At 40.2% G+C, this 16,570-nt stretch overlaps 1 long non-coding RNA gene across 1 annotated transcript; it reads left to right on the top strand.

Annotated features, from left to right (window-relative positions):
• The first annotated feature begins 308 nt into the window (after nt 1-308).
• Nucleotides 309-14,933, top strand: LOC311595553. The gene is made up of 3 exons (XR_014778481.1): nt 309-343; nt 3,696-3,788; nt 14,718-14,933. It is a non-coding gene; the product is annotated as an uncharacterized lncRNA (long non-coding RNA).
• The last annotated feature ends 1,637 nt before the right edge of the window (nt 14,934-16,570 follow it).

The raw sequence follows: 16,570 nt of genomic DNA, 5'->3' as shown, positions 1-16,570 counted from the left end.
CTCCTTGGGATGTGTGGCAAGACTTACCTCAAAGCATACAAACCAAGAAGACCCCCCCCCCCACAAATAAAAAAATCAACCCCATTCCTACTTAACCAAGGCTTTTTACTTCTCAAATACTATCCTCATATTCCCCCTAACAAATGATGGTTTTCTTTTATTTCTTTTTTCCCCCAGGGAGAAGGCTAAAATATTATCATTTATACTGTATTAGTCAGGGTTCTCTGGGGGAAAAGAGCAGAAAACAAAACTGGTAGATATAATGAATATATATATATATCCTTTATATAGGCGACCACCAGAAGGTGGTGAATCATCCCACATCAAAAGGCCCAGATTAAAGGTGGGTCTTCCCATTTCAAATAATTTACTTAAGAAACATCCCTCACTGGGCATGGTGGTACACGCCTTTAATCCCAGCACTCGGGAGGCAGAAGCAGGCAGATCGATGTGAGTTCGAGGCCAGCCTGGTCTACAAAGCAAGTCCAGGACAGCCAAGGCTACACAGGGAAACCCTGTCTCGAAAAACAAAACCAAAAACAAGAAACAAAAACAAACAACAAAAAAAGAGACATCCCTCACAGGTGTACCAAGCCACTTGATTTTTTAGCTAATTCCAGATGCAATCAAGTTGACACCCAACAATAGCCATCATATATGCGATGTAATTTTCTTTTATTTAAAATTTAAAGTTACATTATTGATTATTTTTTATTTATTGTATGTATGCACACATGCACACACAAAAGACAACTTGCTGGAATGAATTCTCTCCTCCTACCATGTAGGCCCTGGGCATCAAATACAGGCCACTTAGCTTGGCAGCAACATCCTTTACTGGTCAATCCTTTCACCAGCACTACAGTGAATTGTCTCTATCTTCCATACGATGATTGGCATATAGGTTACTTTCATCAGTTATTCACTGTAGATAGAGCTGTGATGAATGCAAATGTTGAATCCTATGTACTTTGGAGTCATAGGGAGGGAAGAGTGATATTCTAAGCCTAGATTTGTGCATCTCTCAACCATGACTACAGAAGTTTCTTTTGGCAGTAGAAAGCAATTGGCGTAGACACCTACTACTGGTCAACATTGCAGGGAATGAGAGAGTGCAGCCTTCCAAGCTCTAACTGGGGAATCTGCATCCTCTGAATTCTCAAGGATCATGTGGGAAGATGGGCTGGAAAGATTGTAAGAGCCAGAGCCAGAGAGGACCAGACTGAAACCGTGTCTTCTGGATGAGACAGGACTGCTGATATGCTAACCCCACAGTTGACAATGGATGACATGCTAACCCCATAGTTGACAATGGATGACATGCTAACCCCACAGTTGGCAATGGCCGACCTGCTAGAAGATTGTTGATTACATGGTGATATTACAATCCTAGGTGTGGTACGAAGGGATGGACATGGAAGGTTGGCAACCTGCTATCACTGTGACATCACCTCGCATTGTGATCCCTTTTGATCTAGAAGGACATTTATCATTTAAGAAAACTTTGTGTCTTAATGGTACCAGTTATGGCTGGATACCCCATGGTGAGATGTTTTCTGAATTTTGACTAGTTGTGCCCTTCTGTAATGGTCTCTTTCTTCTGTGAAAAGAAATTTCTTTAATGATGGGTAAAATCTACATTTATCTATGGGGGATAAGTACTTAGAATGCCATTAGGAGTCACACTGGCTTAGGTTATTGGTGGCCATAGGTTCTCCTCTTGGGTCTAAGTCCTTTCTAGCCATAGGTGCCTGGCTTGGTTTACAGTACCAGGCATAATTTCTTTTTTGTTGAGCAGTCCTTAAATCTGACTTGATATGTGCAGGTAACACCCAAGATTAAAGGGCCACTATTTCAACATTGTGAAATACCTTGCTGGCTCAGTCATTTTTTGTGATTCATAGGTTTTATAGCTGGATAGGATGACCAATCGTCCTCCCCCTTGGCAACTTGATACACCTACGACACCATTCCTGAACCCACAGCTCAGAGAGCGTTGTAAAAGAGGGGGAAGAACACTTGTAAGAGCCAGAGGACCAGGAAGTCTGCTGTGAGACTGTGCCTTTTGGTTGTGACAGATAAGCTACACACTCATGACATCTCAGCAGCATGGCTGCCTAAAGAAGACTGGAGCGGTCACAAGACCCTTTATGTTGACATCCCAGAATAAAAGGGGAAATGTCATGGGCCTCATCCCTAGATGAGGAGCTGCAATCAATGAATGTCATGCTAAAGGAGGGAGAATCATTTTCCCCAGAGAGGGGGCCCCTGATTGGTTCTCCAATACCAAATGGTCTACCCTAGAAACATGTACATGCAGACTGCACTGAAGGAACTCAGGAGTTTGTATTTCTATGCTATACATGATGCTTATGATTTATGTATGTAATATATATGCATATGTATGTGAACAACAGTGGCTAATGAGGCCATGATTTTGGGAGGGTGTAGGGGGCATGAAAGGGGTAGAAAGGAGGAGAGGAAGGGGAAATTATATATATATTTTTGTTTGTTTGTTTGTTTGTTTTGTTCTTTCGAGACAGGGTTTCTCTGTGTAGCCTCGGCTGTCTTTGACTCACTTTGTAGACCAGGCTGGCCTCAAACTCACATCGATCCACCTGCCTCTGATGTAGTTATATCTTAACCAAAGTAAAACATAAATTAAAAAAGAAAATGTCTGTAAATGAGGACCTTGTGCAGAAGAACATTTGTAAGTAACGGAGGAGAGATGAAAGGCTGCTGACCCGATGGGCACAGCATCAGTTAGGATTTAGGAAAAATTCTCTGACCGAACTGAGGCATTTCCTTGTGAGGCGCTGTCTAGATGAGTTAATGTGAGGAGAAAGGATGTGGACACTTGCATTCCATGCACCATGAGCTCAGAATGCAACTGTATGCTTTTAAGCAGAGAAGAGACACTAAGATGATTGGTTTGGGAAGGTTAATAACTTCTAAGGTGGCTCAAGGAAAAACTGGAGGACGAGATTAGAATCTAATATGTCAGTTAAAACATGTTTTTCAGCACAGTTGGGCAAATATTTTATTTTTTCAATAATTTTATGGAAAAACCCTGGAAACAGCAATTACATACCCTCGGTTCATGCCACGACCCTCAGCTCTGACCCTTGAATTCCTTCCTTATCTTTTTATATGGAGAATATAATAATCTAATTATTAACCCTCATTTTTTTTACTACTTTGATTGCAGTGTATTTTTTCCTTTGTGGACAGGAGGTAATACCTTACCTTATTCTTTCTCCCCCTCCCCTGCCTCCTCTCTCTCTCTCTTTCCTTTCCAGTATCAAAATGCTTTTTCGGGAGGTCAGTGCAATGACTTTGTAGGTAAAGACACTTGCTACCGAGCCTTCCAAACTAGGCTCAATCCTTTAAGTCCACATGGGGGAAGGCGAGAGCTGTTTTCCTCAAGTTGTCCTCTGTCCTCCATTTCCACAGAGCCCACCATGTACGTGCCCACCCCTCTCCTCCACACCCACATAAAATAAATATACAAACCCTTAAAATGCACTTTTTTGCACTGATTTTGACCTCTGCCACTTCTCTGAGCTGTTACCTTAGTCCTCACGAACTTGCGGTGCAGCCTTCTGGGTGTCCACACATACGCTGGCCATCAGTCGCAGATAACGATGATGTCAACTCTCTTCTTGCTGACTTCCTTTCTTTTTCTTGAATAACAGACCTGGTTAAGAGTGACGGTGCTGTGTGGCTTTAGAATGGTGCAAATGCCCTCCAGATCTTCAATGAATTCACCCATTTCTCATCACTGTGAGGTAAGTGGCATTTTTTTCATTATATTGAGATATAAATCTTCAAACCCTAGTTTCTTGAGAGTTTTCATTACAAAGCCTTATTGTTGGATTTTATAAAACCCTTTTGGTCTTATTGAGAAGATAAGCATCACCTATTAATTTGTGTGTGCTTAAGATGACAATGGACTTCTTAGAACTTTCACATGTGTATTTTGAAGTTCATCAGCAAGGCAAAAACTTATGAATATATCTTAATACAGCCTTTTTAATTTACAGTTTTCTTTTCATCTAGAAATACTAGAAGTGCAAGAGATATTTATTTTCATCATTAGACTTTTCTTCCTTTTCTCAGCGCTAGGCTTTTGTCTGATTGGGACTTGTGAGGTCTTGTGCATGCTGCCACAGTCTCAGTGAGCTCTTGTATGCATCAGCTTTGTTGTCTCTGGAAGATGCTGCTCCTACAGAGTCAGTGTGCTGCTTAGTTTATGTCAAGAGTCATTTTGTAAGAGGAAACATCCATTGAGAAAATACCCACACCAGACTGGCCTGTGGGCAAGCTTATGAGGCAGATTTTCTTGATGGATGAGTGAGGGTGGTGGTCCCCTGTTGGAACACCATCCGAGAGTAAAGTTGTATGAGAATTGTGAATGCTTGCAGGAACACGCTAAGAAAACAAGTCTTGCGACCTCACTTTCTTCAAAACAAGAATTGTTCTTGGGAGGTGTTTTTGCTCCTGATAGGTGTAGCAAATAGGACTGAATCTACTTCAGATGTTGTTCAATTAAATGTTTAAACTATCCTTTATGTGCCTCTATGGAAAATGATATTTTTGCTCTGTGTGGTTGTCCTTGTGATTGTACACAGCTTCAACGCATGACAACTTTACTTACGTGACATTTCTTAACCCTCGGAGTATAAATTATATGAGGCTCTGAATAAAGCTGGCCATCGCACGAGACTTTAGTCAGCCTCTTCTATCAGCTTTATTCTCCCAAGTCCCACTGCCTGTAGAGTGGTGACAGGCCCCCTCACTGTGGGGGGTACATCCCCTGGTCTGGTGGTTCTTGGTGCTACAAAAGCAAGATGGAAATGCCAAGAGGAGCACGTAAGCAGCGTTCGTGGCCTCTGAGGTACTCTTGCCTCCAGGTTCGTGCCCTGTTTGAGCTCCTGCCTAACTTCCCTGGATGACGTGCTAAAGCCATAAGATGAGACGAACCCCCTCTTCGCAAATGGTAGTCAATACGTGCACCCCCTCTTATTTCAGAGATCCACTGTAAGGAACTGGCTGATGATATTATAATAGTTGGTATGTCCAACATTGATAGGCAGGCTACGGTGCTGAAAGCTACATTTTGGGCTCGTGTTTCAGTTTTGAGACAGACTTGTTCTCCTTCACAGGAAGCTAAGCTTTAGTTATTGTAACTAAAGTGGCCTTCCACTTGATTGGATGAGGGCAACCTACATTTTTTTTTAAGAAAGCTTACTTAAACACAACCCATTTTGGGGTAATGGCCACTAATAGATCATTCCTTTACACCAATGGATATGGCTGCATACTGTAGCCTAGCCTATTGACACATAAACTGAAGACCACAAACATTTCTCAAGCATAAGCTCCACATTTAGTACTGAGTGTTCCAAGGAAGCTCTCTCACTCTCTATACTTTGTCCAGTTGTGGGTCTCTGTGTTTATTCTCATTGGTAGATAAGAATCTACAAAAAGGAGATTTTTTTTTCTGGTGATGCCTGAGTGAGCCACTTATCTATGGATATAGCAGAATTCCATTAGGAAACATTTTATTGCTACACTCCTTTAACTGAGCAATAGTACTTGGTTTGCTCCTAGGCTCGTGATCTAACTAGTTTCAAGTTCTTGGCACTTAAGTGTCAAGCATGAGCTCCATTTCCTGAGGGGGCCTTAAATCCAACCACAGAGTGGTTGGTTACTCCCACAATATTTGTGCCATTACTGTACTCATGTATCATGCAAGCTAGTTACCATTGCAGATCACAGCATTTGTAGATGGGTTGGTGGTTACCTTTTGTACCTGGCACCATACAGAGAACCTTCTAGTACCATAAATGCTAGTCAGTATGGGTGAGGGCTCTAATTGGGCACAGTTTGACTTCTCCATGTTTAATGAGATATATAACTGTTATCTTCAGCAATGGGGCCTTGCCATGAATTTGTGGAAAGCAGCCAAAAGCACTGGCAATAGCTTATGATGTTTGGGGTTTCCATAGGGCCCCTTTTACAGCAACTCAACTAGAGGTAACCTATTCCTGGCACTGGAGGTTTCATGTGGTGGAGAAAGATGTTTAGTTGAAACATTGTGTCCCTCATTGTTTGGTGACTTCATCTAGATTTCTTTCATATATGTATATATTTTAGGAAGTTTCTACAATAGCAGCTTTCCATATGACCCCTCAAATAGCCATTAGTATTACAAAAATTCATTTTTTATGCCCAGCTGAAATGTTTGTGAATAAGCTTGTATGCACATAGGCACACACATATTTACTTGTTTGACTTCGTATCTGTACTTACTGTTAGCATATAAGCAGCTTCAGAAGCCTGCCTTCAGGCTGCCTAGCAACCTATAACATCATCACTGGCTGCTCACCACCAGATGTGTGCCCCTGCCCAGGATATAAAAAGAGCAAACCCACCTTCTCTCTCTTGTTCTTTCTTGCTGTCTCTGTCTCTGTCTCTGTCTCTGTCTCTCTGTCTCTCTCTCCCTTTCTCTCTAGGGTGCCCCTCCCTCTTTCCTGCTCTCCCATGCTTCTAAAATAAACTTCTCCATATTATATATGTTGCTGGACATTTCATATTTAACATTTCCACAATTTATCACACTAAATGAACATATAATTAGTATTTATAAGGATATTATCAAAATAAAGAATAAGTTCCCATGAACCAAGTTAAGAGAGAATACATATTTTAGTCAACACGTTACTGTAAGAGATTGTTATACATTGTTTCTAGCTTTCAAAGATCTGCCAGTGGCTCACAAACTGTGCCCCCCAACATGAATAAGTTAATTTTTAAACACGTGAGTGAATATGTCATGCTTGTCTGGAGGCTTTTCTCAATTTATATTAGACCCTGAGTCACTCCGTGTTACCATTTCCTGCGTCTTAACATCAGTATCATTCTAAGCAGCCAATTCTCTGCAAGGGAAGAATGAAGCACAGCCAAGCTACTGTGGGCCGCAAAGGTAATTTGCTTATTTAACTGTTGTTAAGTGTTGGAGGAAAAGCCACAGCAAAACAGCCTGTGTTTTTGCATAGCAACTGGGCAATTAGAGCATGGGCCTGCCATCACAATTTTAAAAGTGGGGAAGAAATAAAACAGAATATCAAGAAAATGAAAAGCTGAAATCGAGTATTGACATTAAGACAATTGTCAGGCTAGAGTAGTTCCTGCAAAGCATTACTCATTTAATTGATTTTTATTAAAAAGACCCTATTGTGACATAGTATATCCCTCCTTTCAGCATCTTGCTATCTAGCAATATGGAACATATCAGCAAAGCAGGACTTATATAAAAAAGAAATCCTTACATGACAAGCTGCTGGCTCCAGGTGCTGGGCCTTTAAGCCCATCTCCTTTTCTTTCTCCTAGTGTTGTTTTTCAGGAGCCACTCATTTTGTTCTTTGAGACAGGGTCCCCCATGGGAGAATAGGGCACACTGATCGGGCTAGAATGCTGGCCAATGAGCCCCGGGGATCTGCCTCTCTCTGCCGTCCCAACCTGAGGTTACAAGTGCACTACCTCACTCACTCCACACTCACACCACACTCAGCTTCTTATGCTAGAGGTCAAACTCAGAGCTTCATGCTTGCATGCAAAGCATTTTACTGACTGACTCACATCTCTAACTTTCTATTTCTTTGTCTGTTAGGGTTTTCTGAGTCCATTAATTTGATATCTAGAAATACTATGGCTTGAATTCATGTAAAAGACAGCGGAGAATCACCAGTGTGAAGCACGTTTATAAATTATACAGCTAGCAAAGCATCCATGTCTTTACTTATTATTTCCATATTTTGTTGGATAACCCAAATACTAATTTCTTATTCAAGGAATTGCAGTAAAGTCTTAACAATGAGTAAGCCTGGCAAAGCATACTGTTTCTAAGCTCTGACCACTGAGAAGCTCTGAACTGTGGAGGGTGGCTTGAATTGTGTGACCTTAGCTGAGGTGCAACAGCCCATAGCTTGTGTCTGTCCTGATCCAAGCAGCCATGCTCACATTTCTTTTTTTTCCTAATTTATCAGATATATTTATTTGTACCTTTTATCATATATGATAAATATATATGACTATAATGAATGTTATATATGTTATATATATATGACTAGAAATGAATGTTATGAAAATAAAATCTAGTGCTTGGAGGAAGGAAGGGTTGTTCTGAGTCCCAGGAAGGGCATGGATTCATGTGAGGGGTGGTTTCAGGAAAGGCACTTCGAGTGCTACATGTTAGTGACAACCACCCCATTTCTCTGCTCACTGGCTTGAGTTTTTGTGGCACTGTCTACTTTGGAACATTCTGTCATCTTTGGCATATTGTCTCAGTCTATTTTTTTTTTTACTATAAAAGAAAAACCACCTAAGCTCAGCCAAGTTTATTAGGAAGAAACTTATTCAAGTAACAGACCATATGGCTGTGAAATTTAAGAGCATGGTGCTGGGGTATGGCTGCCTTATGGGAAGCCTTCTCTTTGCACCGTTTCATGGTAGGGAACATCTCAAGGTGAAATGGATGGTGAGGATATTTTCTCAGGTCTCCCTCTTCTCAGAAAGCAACTAATGCCATACTGGGGCTCCTACCCTCATAGTTTGTTTAGTACTAATCATTTCCCAAAGGTACCTGTTATGGTGTTTTTTATTTTATTTATTTTTTTTACTTTTTCCTGAGCCCCAAGCTCCCAGAATAATGACTCATGAGACTCAAAATGTATTTACAAATGCATAAGCCATATACATAGGGTCTTTTCTGACTAGCTCATAACTTAACCTGTTTATTCTAACCTACATTCTGCCATATGGGTGACTACCTCTGCTCAGGTGCCATGCGTCTGCGCTCCTGACACCTTCCCAGCCAAATCTCCCATGCATGGCTCTATCCCAGAATTCTTTCTGCTGGTGAATGTCCCACTTTCTATTTTACCCTTTCCTATTGGTCATAGGTTTTTTCCTTAATTGACAGGCAATGCATGCATACAATATACAAGATCTTCTCTCTACAGGTGCCATCTTTAGATATACTAAATTATTTATCATGTAATTTCAGAGATTAAATTTTCAACACATGATTTGTGAAGGAAGAACCCAAACCATAGCATTTGACTAGAAATCCAGATGCCCTGCACCATTTCTGCCTTTAAAATATCTTTAATGATGTTTGGGAGTTTCATATATACATTTAACTTATTTTGATCAATTCTATGATCTCCAGTTTCTCCATTTTTGGACTACTTTTTCCTACCAATTTCATGTTTTCAGTTTAAACTTACCAAGTGCACTTAAAATAACCCAATTATTCTAACCCAACCTTTCTAACACCAAGTGCTGTCAGTATGTTCATGGGTGCAGAACCTCCTATTGGAGCATGGCAGCCTCTCAAGAATGTAGGTTATATTGGGGCTGGCTTGATCTAGAGTTTGTCCTATGCATGCAGTCACAGCCACTGTGAGCTCATGTCTGCAGTGCTCTTGGGAGCCCCACAGAGACACACTCTGAAGTTTTCTCTCTCAAGGGGGTCAGAAATGATAGAAGAGTCCAAGCCTGCTACCAAGTCCAGACTGTTATGGAAACTCAGAGACTTTTTTCAGCCTTAGACTTGGGGTTTTGTGGAGTCCTTGGGTACATTGCTTCTTTTTCACAGAACTTCATGGTCACCTCCTTGTCTATAAAACTAAAGAACACATACACAAAAGATACATTAGGTTAATAAGAAAGAGTTTTCTAACTACCTAGACACTAAAAATATCTATGTACTTCAAAATCTTAGAGGCAAGAAAATAAGAACAAGGCTATCACGAAATGAGTGTATACGTGAGTGATGCAATTAATTTATTTAAAAACGAAATAATGACCATTTCAACATTTTAGTGACTATGTGTCCCAGTTAGGGTTACTGTTACTGTGATGAAACACCATGACCAAAAGCAAGTTGGGTAAGAAAGGGTTTATTTAATTTACACTTCCACATCATAGTCCATCACTGAAGAAAGTCAGGACTATAACTTAGACAGGGCAGAAACTCAAGCAGGGCTGGAGCCCCGAAGCAGGAATTGACGCAGAGGCCATGGAAGGGTGCTGCTTACTGTACTGCTCCCCAAGTTTGCTCAGCCTGCTTTCCTAAAGGCCCCCAAGAGCACCATCCCAGGGGAGGTAGCACCCACAATGAGTTAGGCTCTCCCCTATCAATCACTAATTAAGAAAATGGCCTTCAGGCTTGCCTACAACCCAATCTGATTGAGGCATTCTCTCAATTGAGTCTCCATCCTTTCTGATAACTCTAGCTTGTGTCAAGTGGGGTACAAAATTAGCCAGTACAGTATGTAAGCATGTAAATCATGTTAGTTAGTTTTTTTTTTTTAATCTGTACATTGAAAGTGTGAGGACAAGTCTATAACTTGTTTTAAAGACGTTGGGTTTCAATGTTTTCATTTTCATAATATAAAAAGACAGGAAGCTGAAATAATACTGAAATAAGGAGAGTTATCTCTTAATGCATGAAACAGATGCTTCAGTTCTATTTAAGAACTGAGGGAATGACAGCACTTAAACCTGAATAAGTAAATGTCCTCCTGACACAGATGGCAAAGGGCTTAACTGACAAGGTTTAGCTGATAAGGATTGTGAAATCTGTGAACCATTCACTCAGGGGAAGAGAAGATGAAGTGTTATAAACCTCCTGATGCTAAGTGACAGGACCGTGACAAATACTAAATGTGACAGACAAGCACAGGGAAGTCTCAGGATTCTGGACTGTACTCAAATATTTGGTTTTAGTATTTGAAACATTCACGATTTTGTTCCTGTTTTCTATTTCTTTTATTAATTCAAACACATGTTAACACATATATCTGTGAAGTTTTCAATGTTAGGTAGGTACTGTACATTTTTCTTATGTTCTTTTATATTTTAAGAGGAGCAGGGAATGAACATTTAGTGAATGTTTGATATCAGGATTTTGTTATGAATTTCTCATAAGTTATCTTGGTCTTGTCAGAAGGCTCAGAAGTTAATAAAGGTTCTTGCTGCCAAGCCTGACAGTTTGAGCGTGATGCCCTCAACGCACATGCTGGAAAGAAAGAACAGACCCCTGCAGGGTTTTTTCTGGCCTCCACATGTGCACCATGGCAGGTGTACAAAATAAATAAATGTACAAAATTTTTGAGAAAATGAATTATTTAATCTTGTGGTTTTTAACATGACACGAAATTTTAATAAAAATCCTGTTAGTTTGAAATTGCATATAACATCCTTTCTCTCTTTCCCAAGCTCCCCTGTTCCCTGTCACTTTTGGATAAAGTATGGAATGAGGACAGTCTGTATTAGGAAGTCTCTGCCGTGGACCAATGCTTTACTTTAGTTTTCTTTGTCACCCTTACCTGGCCTATCATGGTTATACCATGAACAAGTCATCTCTCATGACAGACAAAGAGACCAAGATTAGATCACAGTGTATTCAGAATGCTATAGAATGCCTTAGAATGGTTCTTTTTAAATAATAAAAGTTTTTTTTCTGTTCTGGATGCTCAAGGTATCTAGATCAAAATGCCAGCAGGCTTGGTGTCAGGTAAAGATGTGCTATTTATTTCCTGGGTGGCCCTTTGTTGCTGTGTTTGGAGTGGTGGAAGACAAGAACCTCCACCCTCTCTCTGGGCTAAGCACCTAATCTCACTCAGAAGGACAAAGCACTCCTCATTTAATCACACCTTAAAAGGTTTACTTGCTAATATCATTACATCGAGGGGTAGGTTTCAACAGGAAATTTGGAAAGACACATTAAGAGTATAGTGTCATCCCATGCATGTCACAGCCAAAGGCCTGTGGGAATTGGAATACTGATTTCTCACTCCTGAAAACCTATAATCTCTCTTCTCTATAAGAGAAAATGCAAGCACTTATTTAGAAGCTACCTGGGTAAGAACTTTAACATATGTCTTCTTTCACTGTAGCTCTGCTAAATGTTTCCTTTCTTGGCATTTCACTTTGAAGAGCATGTTAGTATTTAAACCGATATTAAATAACTCTATTGTACAGGCTTGTACATCTTTTATTTAAATTTATTGGATTCTTCTCTCATAGGAACAAGAGAGCTTTAAGGTTGAGCATCTTCAGTATAATCTTGAATAAAACCAATGATCTTGAACTTGGGTTATTTTTATTAATCAATTACCATTCACTGTGGTGCAAAGAAAGGCATGTTTATGTTGTGGCACACCAATATTGAGACATGTCCAGACATGTCTAGGCCTTGCTGCTTAGCATAACCACAGCCGTTTTGTTTTTAAGACACCATTTTCATCATAAGGTGAAATTAAGTTCAAGTTCTTAGGCTCTGCGTATCTGAGACGATGAATAGCCTTTTACTTACAATTCAATTCTTGTTGAATGTTCTGCTTGAATTAATGATATATATTTTGATGAGTTATCCCCACCAAATGAAATAAGCCAATCTGAGCCATATTAAAAATATAAAAAAGGGCAGGTTTATTTGGTGGGAACATTCTTGGGCAATTTTAGCAGCTTCAGGGGATGAGGCCAGAGGAAGTCACACCTTGACTATGGCAGGTATGGTTTTTAAGGATTATAGGTGAAGGAAGAGGATGTGTCTGCCACCTGCTGGACTGGACTTGGGGAGCTGATGGTTCCAGGTGACGGGGGGGGGGGGGGGCATTAGGGAAGTCCCCAGGATTGCCAGGAATGTGGAGGCTTTCCTCTAAGGGAGCAGGATTGGAATTTACTAGACCATGTCTAGTAACCGGACAACTGGAAATGCCAACCAAACATGTTCTACATAAACAAAATCACAGTATCTTGCTATGTTCCTTTTTCCCAGAACTGTGGGGAAATGCAAAATCCCTAAGCTCCCCTACGCTATATCCTAGCCAATCATCTTAAAATGCTTTGTCTGTCTTTCTAGATGCAATATACTTGGAACAAAATTGATTCTTTTTGCTTGGCTAGACACAATATACCTGGGATAGAATTGATTCTTCCTACTTGGTTGTTTTTCCCTTTAAAAACTCCTCCTGGAAATGGCTCAGTTTGGATCCTGAGTCCAGTCCGTGCTCTGGACCAGTCAGTTTTTGCTCAGCATTTGATAAACTGCCGTCATTCTGAGTCTGGTGTCAGAGTGGTCAGTGTGGGCTATTCTTAAACCCCAACAGTTTAAAGAAAAGCAGGGAAAATTAGTGTGAGGTTGTGGGTGGGGATCTTCTTCCAGATTTGCAGTGAATCCAGTAAAAGTCAAAATTAATACTGAGATTGCTAATATACTTGGCTAACAAAGTTGGTAGAGAGATTTCTTATGTGGCTCAGGGGCAGAGAGCAACCCTAGCTAGTCTTAAACATTTCACTTTAATAATTTGACCCCATCTTAAACTAGTAATGAGTTTTCTTTAAAGAAATAAAGATACCATATAAGCACAAATTTAATATAGGAAAAAAAACCCCAAGCAAATGTAATCTTTTTTTAAAGATGGGGTGCTGGCTGTCCTTGAACTCATTATGTAGACCAGACTAGCTTTGAACTCAGACTAGAGATCCACTTGCCTCTGCCTCCTGAAAGCTGGGATTAAAAGTATGTGCCACTATTCCTGGCACAATTTTAATTCTTAGAACAAAACATAAAGTTCATAGTATATTAAGATTTTATTTTGGAATCTGATTAAGAAATGGTATAAATTAAGTTATCCAAGAAACGACAAAGTAAAAGTGAGTTTTATTTTGTATTTTACTGTTGTCAACTATTGTTTCCAAGTTTGACCTACTGCCCGGCGGTGGTGGTGCATGCCTTTAGTCTTAGCACTTGAAGCAGAGGCAGAGGCAGAGGCAGAGGCAGAGGCAGAGGCAGAGGCAGAGGCAGAGGCAGAGGAGGCAGAGGCAGAGGCAGAGGCAGGGGAGGCAGAGGCAGAGGAGGCAGAGGCAGAGGGGCCAGAGGCAGAAGAGGCAGAGGCAAGCAGATCTCTGAGTTTGACACAAGTCTGGTCTACAGAGTGAGTTCTGGGACATCTAGAATTACACAGAGAAACCCTGTCTCAAAAACTGGAAAAAAAAAAGCTGGGAAGTGGTACACTCAGGGAAGCAGAGACAGGAGGATCTCTGTGAGTTTGAGGCCAGCCTGGCATACAAAATGAGTCCAGGATAGCCAAGGCTATGCAGAGAAATCCTGTCTTGAAAAACAAAACAACAACAACAACAACAAAGCACACATACACACACACAAGACAGAGGAAAAGAAACTCCAACTTTGACATACTTTTATCTATCTAGATATGAAAAGTGAATAAACCATGCCACATAAAAATGCAATGGTATCTTTGCTTTATTGGTATCAGGTGTTGTGTTTCTGTTTTTTATTTTTTCAATTCTCTAATCATATGTATAAACACAGCTTGTTTGTGTCAGTTGGGAGGTATTGCCTAGAAACGTCACCACTTGGCTTCATGGTTTATGCATTTTTAATCTCTGTAATTTAGTACTGTAATGAATATAGACAGGTCATAGCTTTGGCTTAGAGATGTCCGCATGATAGAAATAGTCACTGGGACAGCTTCTGCATAAATTAGTCTCAGCCTAGTAGGACTTAACTGATAGAAATATAACCATTGGGAGTTCAGAATACAAATCATCTGGTTTGCTTTAAAACATTTGCAAATGTAGATGACCATCTAAATGTTTGTAAACAAATTTCATTTCAGTGGTAAGCTTGTGCAAAACAAAACAAAAAACTTAGGAAAAAAACCCTCACAGCTATGCAGTCCACATGCTTGCCTTCCTTGGCCTCTGTGAAGAACCTTCGTGGTGGTGATAGAACGGGTGTTGCTAGCTGTCTGTACCTCAGAGTGAAACAAATTACTACGCAGTGCTTTCCTGAAGACTTTTTACTGATGAATATCTACCTGTCCATGGGAATAACAGAAAAAGGTGTGTACTGTGAAATTTTGCTTTATCAAGGAAATCCAATATTAAACTTTTTTAGGGAGAACATTTTGTGTATTAGGATCTTCCAGATGGGTCTATAACCTGAGTGATGGCTTGCTTCTTTTGTTTCAGAGACTTGACAGCTTAAAATTTTGATTTCATCTCACAGACGTGTGGTAGGGGGAATAAGTGTTTTCTAAATAGTTCCAATAAACAAACTCACTCACTCACTCACTCACTCACTAACAAAAGTAAACAAAAAGTATAACATGAAAAGGAATACTATTCGACTTGTAAAAATGGCTTTCAGAATAAGAAAGACGTTACTCATGGAGGTGCTGCTGGAACTGTGAGTGTCAAGGTCCAAATAGACTCAGTTTAGATGTGATGAAAAAGTCAGACTCACACAACTTAAAAAGGGAGAAGCCAGGGAGTCAGCAAATCAGGATGCGCATAGGTAACTGGGTCTCCCTTGATGACATTTGGCCATTGCAGGCTGAAATACTATTCTACTGCCATTGGGGCAATGGGGTGCCTCTTCTTGGCTTAAAATTTCCTCAAACAAGCCAGTCTCACTTTTGAGATCAATTTAAGTGGGAAATAAGGACCTTTTCTTGATTCGTTCATTAAATCTACATTTGTTAATGTTTGCTGTATCTCAGCATGTAGGATACAGGTTAAACAGAAGCTGGTGTTAAAGTAAATTTAAGCATATTTGTTAAGACTTAGCTTAAGTCCCTATCTCATTTTCTGACATGTCACTAGAACACTATTTAAATGGGGGAAGATGCAATATTGTTTCGTTTATAAGTTCTGTCTTTATAATCATGGTCTGGGGCTATTATCTATCAATCAATCAATCTATCTATCTATCTATGTATCTATCTATCTATCTATCATCTATCTATCTAACTATTGATCAATCTGTATACCAATCATCTATCTACCATCTATCTATCAATCTATCTATACACCAATCATCTATCTATCTACCTATCTACTTATTTATTTATTTGAGGTATGTGTGCATGCTCGTGTGTGTGTGTGTGTGTGTGTGTGTGTGTGTGTGTGTGTGTATGTGTGTGTGTATTGTGTGTGTGACACTGTGCATAAAGAGATCAGAGGACAACTTAAGGGAGTTGGTTCCCTTCTTCACCATGTGGATCCCCCGAGTTAAACTCAGGCTGTCAGGCTTGGTGGCACGATTACCTGCTGAGCTATCTTTCCCTCAGGAGCATTTACACCCTGCCCTCTTTCCTCAGTGCTGGAGATTAAACCTAGAACCTCACGCATGCTAGGCAAATGCCTCATACTGAATTGTATCTCCAGCCACTGGAGCTATTTGGTGTAGCAGACATGGTAATTCATCTGACTATGCTCAGAGAGCCGTCATGTGGCAGAGCAGGGACCAAACTGAGCCTCAACAGAGCCTACAGACCTTGTCTTTGTGATCCTACAGGTGCTCATAGGGACTGGTGATAAGAACATGATGATTGGGCTGTGACTTTTTCAAAATTGAGTTTTAAAATTTGTACGAAAATTCCAAACACAGTGTTATCATCACTATTATTGTCTCTAAGAAATACCATGATTAATTCTAAATCCAAATGTATGTTTAAGGAGATGAAAA

This window comes from Acomys minous, assembly GCF_964271855.1.
Source record: "Acomys minous genome assembly, chromosome: 4".
NCBI classification, from domain to species: Eukaryota; Metazoa; Chordata; class Mammalia; order Rodentia; family Muridae; genus Acomys; species Acomys minous.
Note: the sequence above shows the minus strand (reverse complement) of the source record. Positions and strands in the feature narration are given on the sequence as shown.